General features: G+C 49.3%; 2 long non-coding RNA genes and 1 other non-coding gene across 3 annotated transcripts; 1 reads left to right on the top strand and 2 right to left on the bottom strand.

Moving 5' to 3' along the window:
• Nucleotides 1-1,242: 1,242 nt before the first annotated feature.
• Nucleotides 1,243-4,723, bottom strand: LOC113606480 (uncharacterized). Its single transcript, XR_003427559.1, has 4 exons — nucleotides 4,618-4,723; nucleotides 3,993-4,091; nucleotides 3,439-3,537; nucleotides 1,243-1,968 (listed from the first exon to the last, which is right to left on the bottom strand). It is a non-coding gene; the product is annotated as an uncharacterized LOC113606480 (long non-coding RNA).
• LOC113606712 (small nucleolar RNA R38) lies at nucleotides 2,070-2,153 on the bottom strand. The gene has a single exon (XR_003427674.1). It is a non-coding gene; the product is annotated as a small nucleolar RNA R38 (small nucleolar RNA).
• LOC113606481 (uncharacterized) lies at nucleotides 4,098-12,504 on the top strand. The gene is made up of 3 exons (XR_003427560.1): nucleotides 4,098-4,887; nucleotides 5,779-5,810; nucleotides 11,829-12,504. It is a non-coding gene; the product is annotated as an uncharacterized LOC113606481 (long non-coding RNA).
• The last annotated feature ends 141 nt before the right edge of the window (nucleotides 12,505-12,645 follow it).

Genomic DNA, 12,645 nt, shown 5'->3' with positions numbered 1-12,645 from the left:
TTAGCAACTAGCACCTGGGGCTGTGCTGATCCCATCTGGCATCACTGGGAGGCAACCTATAAAACCAGAGAATCGGGCTTCCCTTATTGGCGCAGTGGTTGAGAGTCCACCTGCCGATGCAGGGGACGCGGGTTCGTGCCCCAGTACGGGAAGATCCCACATGCCACAGAGCCTACGCACCCGGAGCCTGTGCTCTGCAACGGGAGAGGCCACAACAGTGAGAGGCCCGCGTACCGCAAAAAAAACCAAAAAACAAAAAAACCAAAGAATCATTTGATGCAGCAGCCAACTAAGAGACTCAAAACTGAGGTTAAATTTAAAGAAAAAACTAGAGAAAAAAAGGTGATCCTAGAGGAACTCTGAGCAATCAGTCATTACGCACGTGCGTGCATGTGTGTGTGCGTGTAAGGCACCACCAGATCAATTCAGTGCAGCCTGGTGGTTCCCGATGACTCCCCTTTTTGGGAGACTGTGATCTGAGGAAGCAGAATCTGGCAAGTGGCCAGTACCAGTAAAGAGCGGCCATGAAGTGCTGGCCACATTTATATTCAACCCCCTCTGGAGTCAAACCTACAGGTTCGGGAATTCCCTGGCAGTCCAGCGGTTAGGACTCATCACTCTCACTGCCAAGGGCCAGGGGTCAACCCCTGGCTGAGGAACTAAGATCCCACAAGCTGTGCGGCGCAGCTTAAAAAAAAAAACAGAAACAGAAACAAACCTACAGGTTCACTTGGGTCCCACAGAGCAGTCAAGTCCACGCAGAAGCAGGCTATAACCCAGGAGGTAGACTTTCTCACTTGCTAACACGTCCTTTTGCTTTGTTTTACTCCCAGCTATAAGCTGCTTGGACCGGTTTTCAGGCTCTTTAAATCTCACTCCAAATATAGCTTCCTTGGTGACCTAACAAATATGTGACCTTACGTATAAAGAGCTGCACACACCTCCCAACTTCAACAGAAAAGAAAGGCAATCTGTGTCCAGTTCAAGCCTGGCATTTAAATGGGAACAAAGCCCAGCTCCACTCTGCTACTCTCTTGCTCACATGCCAGCCATGCCATTCAGACAGAGCTGAGCGAACACCAGGAGAGCTCCCTGGTGTTAACAAAGCACCTGGAAACCAAATCGCTCTGCTAGTGCCACTGTACCGTCTTTCCTGAATGTCAGGATACGGTGCAAGGGGAAGAGGTCAGATAGTCCTGAAGTGTTCTCACTGCCACAGCTGCCATACAACTGCCATTCCCGTCTGTTTCAAACAGCACATTCATTTTCTTGAAATATGTGACAAGCACTCTTTCATTCCACAATAGAGTATGAACCAAATCTGGGCCACTTGCCCACTTCTGCCACCTCTTACAGCCTGTGCCCTCAGAGCCATTAATCAAGGGGCCTAAAGTGTGACAGGGCAGCCACACCACTGCTTTTCAAGCTGCAGAGGGGTGAATGCATTAGGACTGGGGTCTTGGCAGGGTATGCACAATTCCCTGTGGAGTCCATTCAATTCGATCCCTTAGAGCCTGAACTTCTTTTAAGAGCACAGGGCCAGCCCCTTAAGCCTCAGAACAGATGGTTTTCCCTCAGTTGAGATTTTCAGACGGGGATAACTAACCATCATAGGCTTGTGGGGCTTCTTTGGGACACGTAAGAAGAAAGAGAAAGCTTACAAACACGAGAAGAATCATCGTTTCACCTGCTTCAGGCAAAGCAGTTCAATTCTGTCTCACTCACTGCAGACACCCGGCGAAGAAGACAAACCTAAGTAAAAGTCTCCCTGCCACTCAGCACAACTCAAAGGCCAGGACAGGGGAAGCAAAAAGAACACTCCCCCCAAGCCTGTTCCAAAGATCTTCTCTATTACACACACGAGAGAAATTCCGCCTCGGGTCCAGGGCAGCGGAAACAGCACTGCTGCTAGTTAGTGTCTTGTTCTGGAGCATCCTTTTCGGCCTCAAACTGAGGCTGAGACTGTACCTGGCGAGGAGAAATTGCAAAGAAAAACCTATTCAAGAAGATATACACAATCTCTCTCAGGTAGCTCACTTTTAAATCAGGCATTAAAAAAACTTGGGAAACTGAGTCTCAGATATACAAATTCCACACAGAAAGGCCCTTCTTTGCCTTCAGACAGGGATAACTTCACATCATCATGGACTCAGCTCCCACCCCTCAGCCAGCCCGCAGCACTGTGCCTAGCTGTACCCAGCATCCCAGACCCGACACGCTGACAGTTCCTGTCCTTTTAAAGCCAGGGTCTCCCTTAGCACAAAGTGTCTAGCAGCCAAGTATGGTATATACATTCCAGCATCTTTCTGGTGTCAGTAAAATGCCTGAGACAGTGCGGATTACTCCTTTCAGCCAGACCACTGAAGGCCAGCTGCACAAAGGGTACCTGATGCCAAGAGGAATCGACATCAAACAAGGTCATTTCTCCTTCACTCACCTCTGTGTGCAAAACAATACTGCAGAGCAACCATGTGGCTTTCAGTGCTTTAAGACAGGGATTATAGATCTGCCCTGAGAGCTACTTAAAAACAGCCAGTACTATAATCTTGCTGTCACAAAAATCCCTGAGCTAAAAGTAGATCAGATCATCTAACTGTTCCTCCGTACCCGCTCTTAAACCAGAGCCATCTCATCATGGCCAGAGGTGGGGTCCAGAACATGTATACTACTTCAAACCTCTGTAGGTGCACAGCCAGGTTTGAGAAGCACCATTCCTGTTTTTACAAACTGAAGAAATAAGGCTCTGGTGCGGTCAACCTGGTAACAGGCTGAGACTGGAGTCTAGATCTCTCAAGTTAGTCTAACACGGGATTTCAACCTACCGACGCTTTGGGTGGGTAGCTCTTTGTCGTGGGGGCTGTCTTGCGCACTGCAGGGTACTTCGGGGTACTTACTGCGTCCCAGCGCACCCCGACCCCAAGCTGAGAACCACTGGCCTAACTCAGTAACTAGTTGTTCAACTAACACCTCAATAAAGCTTAATAGTTTCTTTTGGAATAAGCTGTGATAATTTTGTTACAATCTGGTTGAGACACACCTCTTTACAACTGACAATATTACATCAGTGACATTTTCTAAATTAAAAAAAAAAGCTTAATAGTAATAATAACACCCCCCCCACCTCCCAAAATCAATTAGCTATATCTTTATGGTTCTTTAAAAACAAAACAAAAAAACACCTAGCCGCGTACTATGGGTGAGTGAACTCATTGTCTTGGTTTACTTACTCAGTAGCAACTCAGGGAAAATATCTACCCCATGTCGGGTTGTAACAAACACTGCGAGGCTGCTTCGCAGGGGTCTAGCAAAGAGTTCCATACCACTTCTCTTATCCAGCCACTAATAATCCTGGAAGACCCACACATCTCAGAATCTAACTGACCAACACTTAAAGGGATCATAACCTATGCAATTCTGTGAAAGAGCTAAAAATCTTACCATTCATAGAAATTTCATCACAAAGATCCTTACACTCAGTATCTTTGAACGATGGTTTTCATGTGACTTTTTTCCAAGTCCACAGCCAACATCTTTAATCTAAAAGAGAAATACGGATAACACACTTCATTCTAACAGAAACCAACTTAAGATATTGATTCTCGATGGTGTTTAAAAAAGCTGAACCTAAGCGAGTCAGAACTCCTCACAAAAGATGTCCTTTCAGACAGGGATAACTTCAAACCAACCTCAGCTCAACCAGTGACAAAACATTTCTAAATCCCAGCCAAGCAAAGCTCATTTTCCAAGTCTTCCTTTCACCCCTGTATGCAGCGGCATCCACTTTCATTTCAGTGACACCTAGTGGCCCCGATTACACTGGCTCAGGCCATCCTCACTTCTGGATTCTAGGCAGGACCCTGATGGGACCTCTGGGTCCACCCGGATTCACAGAGCCGAACTTCAGAATTGAGACCAGAGCGTGAGGGCGCGGTATGCGGTAGGCCTTCACACCACCTCCCCCTTCTCACTTCTGGTGCCCCCCCAGGTCTTACCTGCATCCATTCTTACTCATTTCAGGGTTCCATTCGCTGGTTTTAAGCTTCAACGTGCACGTCGGCTTCTCACCATCTCTGCAGTTGCCAAACAAAGGCCTGTGGGGAACGAAAACGTGAGCGTTTTAAGGGTCGTTGTAAAACTACGGCCTACGGCTTTCCAAACAAAGTCCACCATCCCCCTAATTACCATCTTTGGAGTTACATAAAAACTGACTGGCGCCGTTCAGCCGGTAACACCCCTGAAGTGAACCGAGAACCGCCCCTGTCAACCTGCTCCGTGTAAAGACCTGGGGACCTGCCAAGGCCGCGGGGCTGCGAGCTCAGCACATGGGTGTCTGCAAAGCCGGGGAGGGGGGCGCGGGGGTTGCGCAATACGGGAGGGCCGCTCTCCCCCAGGCGGGCCGCTCCGACGCCAAGGTGGGCTTGGGCTCTCCCCGCTCACTAATGAACACTCGCGCCCTTTGGAAAGCGTTTCCCCAGTTATCTCAGCGAATCCTCCCAACCACCCTACTGGGGGCGAGACCAGGCTTAAGAGTCACCATTTCTCCTTCGAGGAGGGGGCGGCCGAGTGTGCTAGCGCCGTGTCAAGAAAGACCCCGTTTTCCCACCTCCGCAGCCTTACCGCCGCCAAAGGTCCGAGGTTGCCGGCCTAGCTCGGACCAGCCTGAGGCCGCCATGACTTCCCGCCACGAGACCGACGCCGAAAAGAGAGAAGGGCCGCGCCTGCGCGCAAGTCTTCGCGGCAGTCTCGCCGGAACTCTCGCGCTGTTGAGAAAAGGCTGATGGGAAATGTAGTGCAAACATTCGCCGCTGCGGGGCAGCCGCGTCCTCAGCGCGGCTCTGGACCCGGGATTAGATGGTGGCCGCCGCCAGGGACAGTAGAGAGCCCGGGGTGAGAGGCCTGCTCTGTATAGAACCACGGACGTTAGAAAACGAAGGTGGACTGTCGCCTCGTCCACAAAGTCATTTATCTATTGAGTGAACAGGGTGTCCCTGGCCGAGATTGGGTGGGCGGTGGAGGTCTCAGAAAACTCGAGGGGACTTCACGAGAGGAACGGTTGAGGGAACTGAGGCCCTGCCGGATTTCGTTCTTAATTGCTGTGCGGATTTTATTTGGGGCGGGGCGAGTTCGTCTGGGGTGGTTGGCTGCGTTAGCGAAGAGGAGGGAGATTCCCGGGAAATTGTTCGACGTCCCGCTCAGTTGCTCTTAGTTGGGGCGAGAGCAGTGGGGCACGGGCGCGGCCGGCAGAGGGCGCCCGAGAGCGACGGGCTGGGCCGGGCTCTAAATTACCCTGAACCCGGGGGCTTATCCCCGCGCCTCAGGTCCCGCCGCCCCGCCGCCCCGCCGCCCCGCCGGGGCGCGGCTTTAATTCCGACAAGGAAAAATAATCAAATTACGAAAAGAACTGAGAATAGTGTAATGCCCTCTGCTACTCCTGAGTGTTGATTTTCAGGTAATCACCCCGGCTTCAGTTTTGAAATAACAAAAGGGCAAAACAACAACTAGAGTCAGAGCCAGAGTTTACACCTATTTGGAAATTGGTTTAAACTTGCAAGACCACGAAGCCTTTTCTGTATTACCTTCTCCCCATGCTCATCAGCCCTCAGCAATGATCTCAGTGGCATTTAGTCTGGATTAAATTGTTCTGTTTGTGGTAATACACTGTGGGTACTTATTTTCAAGTTACCACATTTGTTAATATTCGCCTCCCTCAATTGGACTGTGAGCTCTTCAAGGCAGAAGTCTATTTTAATTTGTTTTTTCTTTTTAATTTCCTCACAGGCCTAGTTGGTATTCCACTGCCTCTGCTCACAGTAAGTACTTCACAAATATAATCATGAACTTAGCAATAGCTTCTATCGTGTGAAATTGGCCCTTACGTTTCTCTATCTTACCCTTGAAGACAGATTATTTTGTATAATACCGAAAGAAAGAATGGGGTCTCTCCCTGCAAACTAAATTCCTTTCATCTCAGACCCTAAGTGCGGAATTTGCCAAAAACTGCTTGTGTGGGCAGGTGATCTGCAGGCAAAACAATGATGATAGCTAGCACTTCATAGCACTTACTGTATGCCACTCACTCCTTGAGTACTTTACGGATATTAATTCGTTTAATCCTCACCACTGCACAGTGCAGTGTATTATCACTACCCCCTTTTTACAGATGAGGAAACAGAAGCATTGAGAGATGATGTAACTTGCTCCAGTTCACACAACTAGTAACGGGTGGTGTCAGGGTTTGATCCCAGCCTGCAGAGTCTGTGCTTTCACCACAAAGTTATACTGCACCGTGTGTGTATATATATAAATGGATCTTATATATAAGGGTTTTTGGTTTGGGGGGAAGGGGAAGGAAGAAGGATTTTGTGTGTTTGCATGGGTGGTTAGGGAGGAAACTGGGGGAGAATGATGGGCACCTGTTGCACTGTTTCGAGCCACTTTCTGGCAGGAAGAGTGAGGGTGAGAGCCTGCAGGAGCTGATCAGTGAAAGGCAGAGGCTCTGGGCCCTGGCAGGTCTGTTTTGGGTCCCAGACTAGTTGCCACTCAGTGTGCAGTGAGGGCCATTTGTCGCAGCTCGAGAAGGGCCACTGTGCCAGAGGCCACAGTGTAGCTTTCACACCTGACAGGGCACTTGGTGGAGCAGCAACAGGCTCACGGCGGATGGCAGTGTCACGGGCTGCTGGGCTGTGGCCAAGCGGCCGGAGCAAAATGCAATGAGAGGCCTGCGTCTGAGCACACGTCAGGTGCACTGCTTAGGCAATCCAGAAATAACTGAGAAAGACTTCAAAGAATGCACCAGAATTCCTGAATGAGCTGGCAAGGGCTCGGAGCTCTTGAGACGGAAATGCTAAGGCCAGTGTGACTTCATTTGCACTCGTTGCTGGTGAGGTCTAGGACGTTTGAGTTTTACATTATTCAAGGCCGGTGTAGACCTCTATTTATTACGCGGAAAGAGTCACACAGTCTAGTGATAAGTGACAGAAGTAGATCACAAGCTGAACAGGGCAAGAGTCCCCAGGGCCGTTCAAGGGACCTCGACTCTGAGTGCAAAGGGGAAATCTGGTCAGCTGGCCTGCTGTGCTCAAGCGGTCAGCTCACTGAGTTCCAGTCACTGCTAGGATTTAAGACATGGTACCCGAAACCCACATATAGAAAACAGAGTCTTTAAATATTGAGGTGAATTTCTTAACCTGAAAAGGAATCTTTAATTTTATTAGTAAAAGCATGAGGAGGGTAGGTATATCCCAAGCAGCTGGCTGCTTAACTGGGAGCAGATGCACCAGTGATATCCCGGGAAGTTCACCCGTGTGGCAGGCACTCCTAGTCCTGCAGCTGTCCTTCCTCTGTCTTACAAACAGCAGAGCTACTGGGCAAGCCCCTGCCCTGCCCAAAGGAGTGCATCTCGGCCATAGAAAGCTATTCCCTTTGCCAGGAATTGTTTCAGGAAAGGGTCTGCGGCGCAGTTCTGCCAGGTTTGGGAACGTTTTCTAGTTTTTAAAAACAGTAGCCTCTCTTCCGGCTTTGGGACATCGTGAGGAGATGCCTGAGAGCACCGAAGCCATCTTGTATCCATGACGCCTGTTTCCCAGCAAGAGCGGAAGGTCTGTGGTGGCAGAGAGGAGAAAAGAGCATGAACCCTTGAAGATGCTTTTGAACTGCTGGAGAAACCAGTCCCCAAACCCCCTGCCTTCAGACCTTTTGTTTGATTCAGAGACACGTATTTTTACATGTTAGTATTTCTGAATGTGGGAGGCATCTTTTGAGCAATGGCATCTTAGTTTCAGTGAAATACAGAGTGTGAGATTTAAGAAAGAAACCACCGTGTTGTTTAAGCCATCTCAAGTTGGGTGTTCTGTTAGAACCAAAATCATCCTGGGCTTCCCTGGTGGCACAGAAGGTAAGAATCCGCCTGCCAGGTCTTCCCTGGTGGCGCAGTGGTTGAGAGTCTGCCTGCCGATGCAGGGGACACGGGTTCATGCCCCGGTCCGGGAAGATCCCACATGCTGCGGAGCGGCTGGGCCCGTGAGCCATGGCCACTGAGCCTGCGCGTCCGGAGCCTGTGCTCCACAGCAGGAGAGGCCACAACAGTGAGAGGCCCGCGTACCACCAAAAAAAAAAAAAAGAATCCGCCTGCCAGTGCAGGGGACAGGGGTTCGAGACCTGGTCCAGGAAGATCCCACATGCCGCGGAGCAACTAAGCCCGTGCGCCACAACTACTGAGCCCACGTGCCACAACTACTGAAGCCCGTGCTCCTAGAGCCCGTGCTCCGCAACAAGAGAAGCCATCGCAATGAGAAGCCTGCACACCGCAACAAAGAGTAGCCCCTGCTCGCTGCAACTAGAGAAAGCCGCACGCAGCAACAAAGACCCAACTCAGCCAAAAAAAGAATCAAAATCATCCTAAATGATATGATTGACATTTTCCGAAATTTTTTTTTTTAATGATTATTCTCTGGAAGGATGGATCGTGGTAAAATAAAGACAAACTGACACACTCAAATTACCATCCTGAAAAAAATAACAGCTGGTGTCTAGTGTTGACTCCATGCCAGGCACTGCTCTAAACACCTTTTTTAAAAAACCACTTTATTGAGATCTGAGTGACGTACAAAAAGCTGCCCATATTTAATGTATAAAACTTGACGATTCTAAGCACCTTCAGTTTGCTATCTCATTTGACTCTCAAAACAGCCCTGTCATTATCCTCCCATTTTGCAGCCAAAGTGCAGAAACATGGAAGTCGTTAGTAAGTAGGGGCACTGAGAACTCAATCTAGCCTCCAAACCTATGGTTTTAACTGCTGCGCTGGATTTCCTGGAAAAATACGCTATGACAGTGGATCATGTTTTGTTAACTCTGGTGATTTTAATTCATCCAGCCCATCATAAAAGCATAGGGGATGTTTTCCCTTCAGTTTCTCAGGACTGTGAAAGAGGGCCACAAATCCTGTTCAGGATCTGGGACCACTGAACACAGCTTTAACTTCCTGGAGGAGAAGAAACAGAACAACACGAACCCTAATTATTGAGGATGGATGACCTTGGGTTGCGGTGGATTCTCTCCTGTGTTGACCAATAGCACACACTTCACTAGCCTGCTCAGAAGATCTGTTGCCTCTCATAAAATTATTACTTAATGGGTTTTTAAAAAAATAAGTGAATTTGAAGAATAGGTAATATCCCATTGACCTCTTCTGCTGTTTTCTGGACACATCTCTCCTTTCCAGAAACCCTGCCTTCTCACAACTGCTGCAGCACCTTTGCTCATGCTGTTTGTTTCCTTTGCGTTGACATTTCCTTCCCTTCATCCTTCCCTCTGCGTAGCAAATCCCAACTCATGCTTCAGTACCCCCTTGAGAAATTTTACCTGAGGTGCTCAAGCAGTCCCCTAGCTCTTTCCTCAGCATCCACAGCAGGCTGTTTTGGCACACGCTCTGCTGCTTCGAGCTGAGTAACCCCAAGCAGATGACTTCACCTCTCTCTAAGGTTCCTTATCTGCAACAGGAGGAGGCAGAGGCTCTCCCAAACCCCACACGACGGTCTTAGGACTGTGCACGCAAAGAGTATCTAGCACGCCCGGGCACGAGGGAAGCACTCAGTAAGCGGCACTCTTATTATGTGAACGTACATACTTCTTTTAATGCTCACTGTTTTATGATTATTTGTTTTCGTGTCTGGCTTTTCTACTAGACAGCAAGGCAAGAATCAAGTCTTCGTTCTTGTTTTTTTTGGTTTTTTTTTTTGAAACTCCTTAAGTCATCTTTTTTGAGGTGTAATTTACATACAATAAAATGCATCCATTTAAAATGTACAGTGCAGTAGTCCAATAAGGAATACACCTATGCAGCCACGACCCCATCACAATTGAGAACATTTTCATCGCCCGGAGATCCCCTTCACACCCTTTTACAGTCAGGTCTCCATACAGCCCCGGCCCCAGACAACCACTGGTCTGCTTTCTGTCACTAGAGATTAGTTTTCCCTGTTCCAGAATTTCATATAAATGGAGTCATACCGTAGGTGCTCTTCTGTGTCTGGCTTCTCTCAATTACCCGTGTTGTGGCTTAGATCAGTAGTTCATTTCCTTTTTAATTACTGAATATCATTCCATTGTATGAATACACCACAACATTTTTATTCCCGTGCATGTTGGTGGACCTTTGGGCTGTTTCCAGTTTGGAGCTATGATGAATAAAGCTGCAATGAACGTTTTTGTACACACCTTTTTGTGGACATAAGTTTTCATCCCTCTTAGACAACTGCAGGGGAAACTGTCAAACGGGTTTCCCAAGTGCTTTGTGATGCTTACACTCCCCCAGCAACATATTACAGAGTTACACTTGCTCCACACCCTTACCAACACCTGTTATGGTCAGTCTTTAAGCCATTCTGGTAGGTGTGTCATAATGTCTCATTGTGGTTTTAACGTGCATTTCCCCGTTGACTATCATGCTGAGCATCTTTCTGTGTGTTTGTTGGCCCTATGTATACTTTTTTGTGAAGTGTCTGTTAAAACCCTACCTTTTTGTATAGGCCTATCTTCTTATTGAGTTGTGAAAGTTCTTTATATATTCTGGATACAGGTCCTTTCTCAGATACTTGCTTGGGAGATATTATCTCCCAGTCTTTCCAGTTTTGATCAAGTCCAGTTTATCCATTTTGCTTTTATGGTTAGTGCTTTCTGTATTCTATTGAAAAGATTTTCCTTGCTCCACTGAATCACCTTTGTCCTGTCTTTGGATCTCATTGATCTGTATGTATGTCCTTTGCAAAGCCCCCCACCCAGCACCGTCTTGAACTCTCATCATGTCTCCTCATCCTAGTGAGACCACCGTGGTCTGCGTGGTCTGCCCTCCCCGCGCCGCAGGCAGGGAACTGTCTGAGGCAGACGCTGAGGCAATCATGAGGTCACCGTCCTGTGTGCTGTGCATTGTCAAGTGTCTGTTTCTTATATTTTGCTCAGTTTTCTGGTTGTTTGTGGCAGGAAGTCTTAATTCATTTCTGCATCCCCAGTGCCTGGCACACAGACACTCCATGAATGTCTGTTGAGTGAGCGAGCCCTTGTTAGCACCTCCAGACACAGTCCACCAGAGTCTCTCTCTCTTTTTTTTTTTTTTTGCGGTACGTGGGCCTCTCACTCTTGTGGCCTCTCCCGTTGTGGAGCACAGGCTCCGGACGCGCAGGCTCAGTGGCCATGGCTCACGGGCCCAACCGCTCCACGGCATGTGGGATCTTTCCGGACTGGGGCACGAACCTGCGTCCCCTGCATCGGCAGGCGGACTCTCAACCACTGCGCCACCAGGGAAGCCCCAGAGTCTCTTTTGATTGGGAGAAGCTGTGGAGCCCCCAGAGGTCATCTGGTCCATCCCCTGCATCTTAGTAGACAGTTCTTTTCCTGAGGATGGTCACTAGTCCTTTACGTCCCCAGCGCCAGCCCACCTGGGTTCAACACATGCCTATTAAATGGGGAGATTGAGGTCCAGAGAAGGAAAGGTCAAGTGACCAGGCAGTGGCTGGGCTGGCAGAACTGGACCTCCCAGGCCAGGATCTTGGTCTTGTACTAACCAGCAGGGCAGGCACTGCCTCTTATCGCTGTCTCATTCCCAGCACCTCACACAGGATTTGTACATTGTAGGCTCCCAATACGTGCTTGTCAGATAGGAGCAAGTGAATAAATGGAATAGTTTCCTCTAATACTTAGTTTAGCTGGCTTCTGCGTGTGATGTTATGTGGGCGTGTGTGTGTTCACAGAAGGATAGGACTGGCCATTCCTACACAGGCTCGTAGGTCATGGTCATCTGTAACTCTTTTAATTTTCTCTCCACCCTCTAGGCTTAGTCCCCACTAGGGGGCATGTGCATTCCACAGAGAGGGTCTGCACTTCTAAAGTTCCAGGACTTGTTTCCAGTTTGTCCGTGGATCCCTCTTGAAGCTACCTCCTTGGTCCACATGCCCTGCGCCCTCCCCCTGCAAAAACAAACAGCTCCCTGCTCCTCTAGCTCCGCCTCCAGCCGGGCCGCTGGCTGCCATCGTCTCCCTCCCAGGGGCTCTGCCCTGGTTGAAGGAGGTAGCAGAATGGCAGTGGCAGTGGCTCTCAGTGCTGGCCTCGCCGTCCGTCACCCCTGCCGGTGGCCACTGCTTCCTCCCTGAAGGGGATGACAGATCCTGGAGGGTCCACTCTCCTCCTTCCCCTCAGCTGGTAGACAAGGACTGGCCTTTCGCGACCCAGAGTCTGGTCTGCCCTTGAACCCCAGGTTCCTGAAGAGAGAGCATGTGAATCACCCTGGCAAACCCCGCCCGGCCCACCTGCAAAGGCACTGCTGGGGTGAGGCCGCAGCTCTCATGCCTTGTGCCTGGAGGACGGTCACCCCAGGCTTTCCTCACAGGCCCCGCTCTAGACTGTTCCTTCCTCGCCCGACAGCCTCACAAGCTTGGGCATCAGCGTTGCCCAGGCACAGGTCCTGGCTTTGCCACCAGTTGCGCGTGACCTTGAGTGGGTTCTGTGAACCTCACTTTCCGTATTGGGTAAATGAGGTTAACAGCAGTTCCTGCCTCATAAGTGAGACGATGCTTATGAATAAAGCTCTTGGTACAGCGCCTAGCACGGAGTAAGTGTCTGAGACCTATTAGCCAGTATTAATAATATGAG

The sequence above is a fragment of the Aethalodelphis obliquidens genome, unplaced genomic scaffold, assembly GCF_003676395.1.
Source record: "Aethalodelphis obliquidens isolate GAN/ISIS:26980383/991018 unplaced genomic scaffold, ASM367639v1 scaffold44, whole genome shotgun sequence".
NCBI classification, from domain to species: domain Eukaryota; kingdom Metazoa; phylum Chordata; class Mammalia; order Artiodactyla; family Delphinidae; genus Aethalodelphis; species Aethalodelphis obliquidens.
The sequence above is the reverse complement of the archived record's forward strand: the minus strand, read 5'-3'. Positions and strand labels throughout refer to the sequence as shown.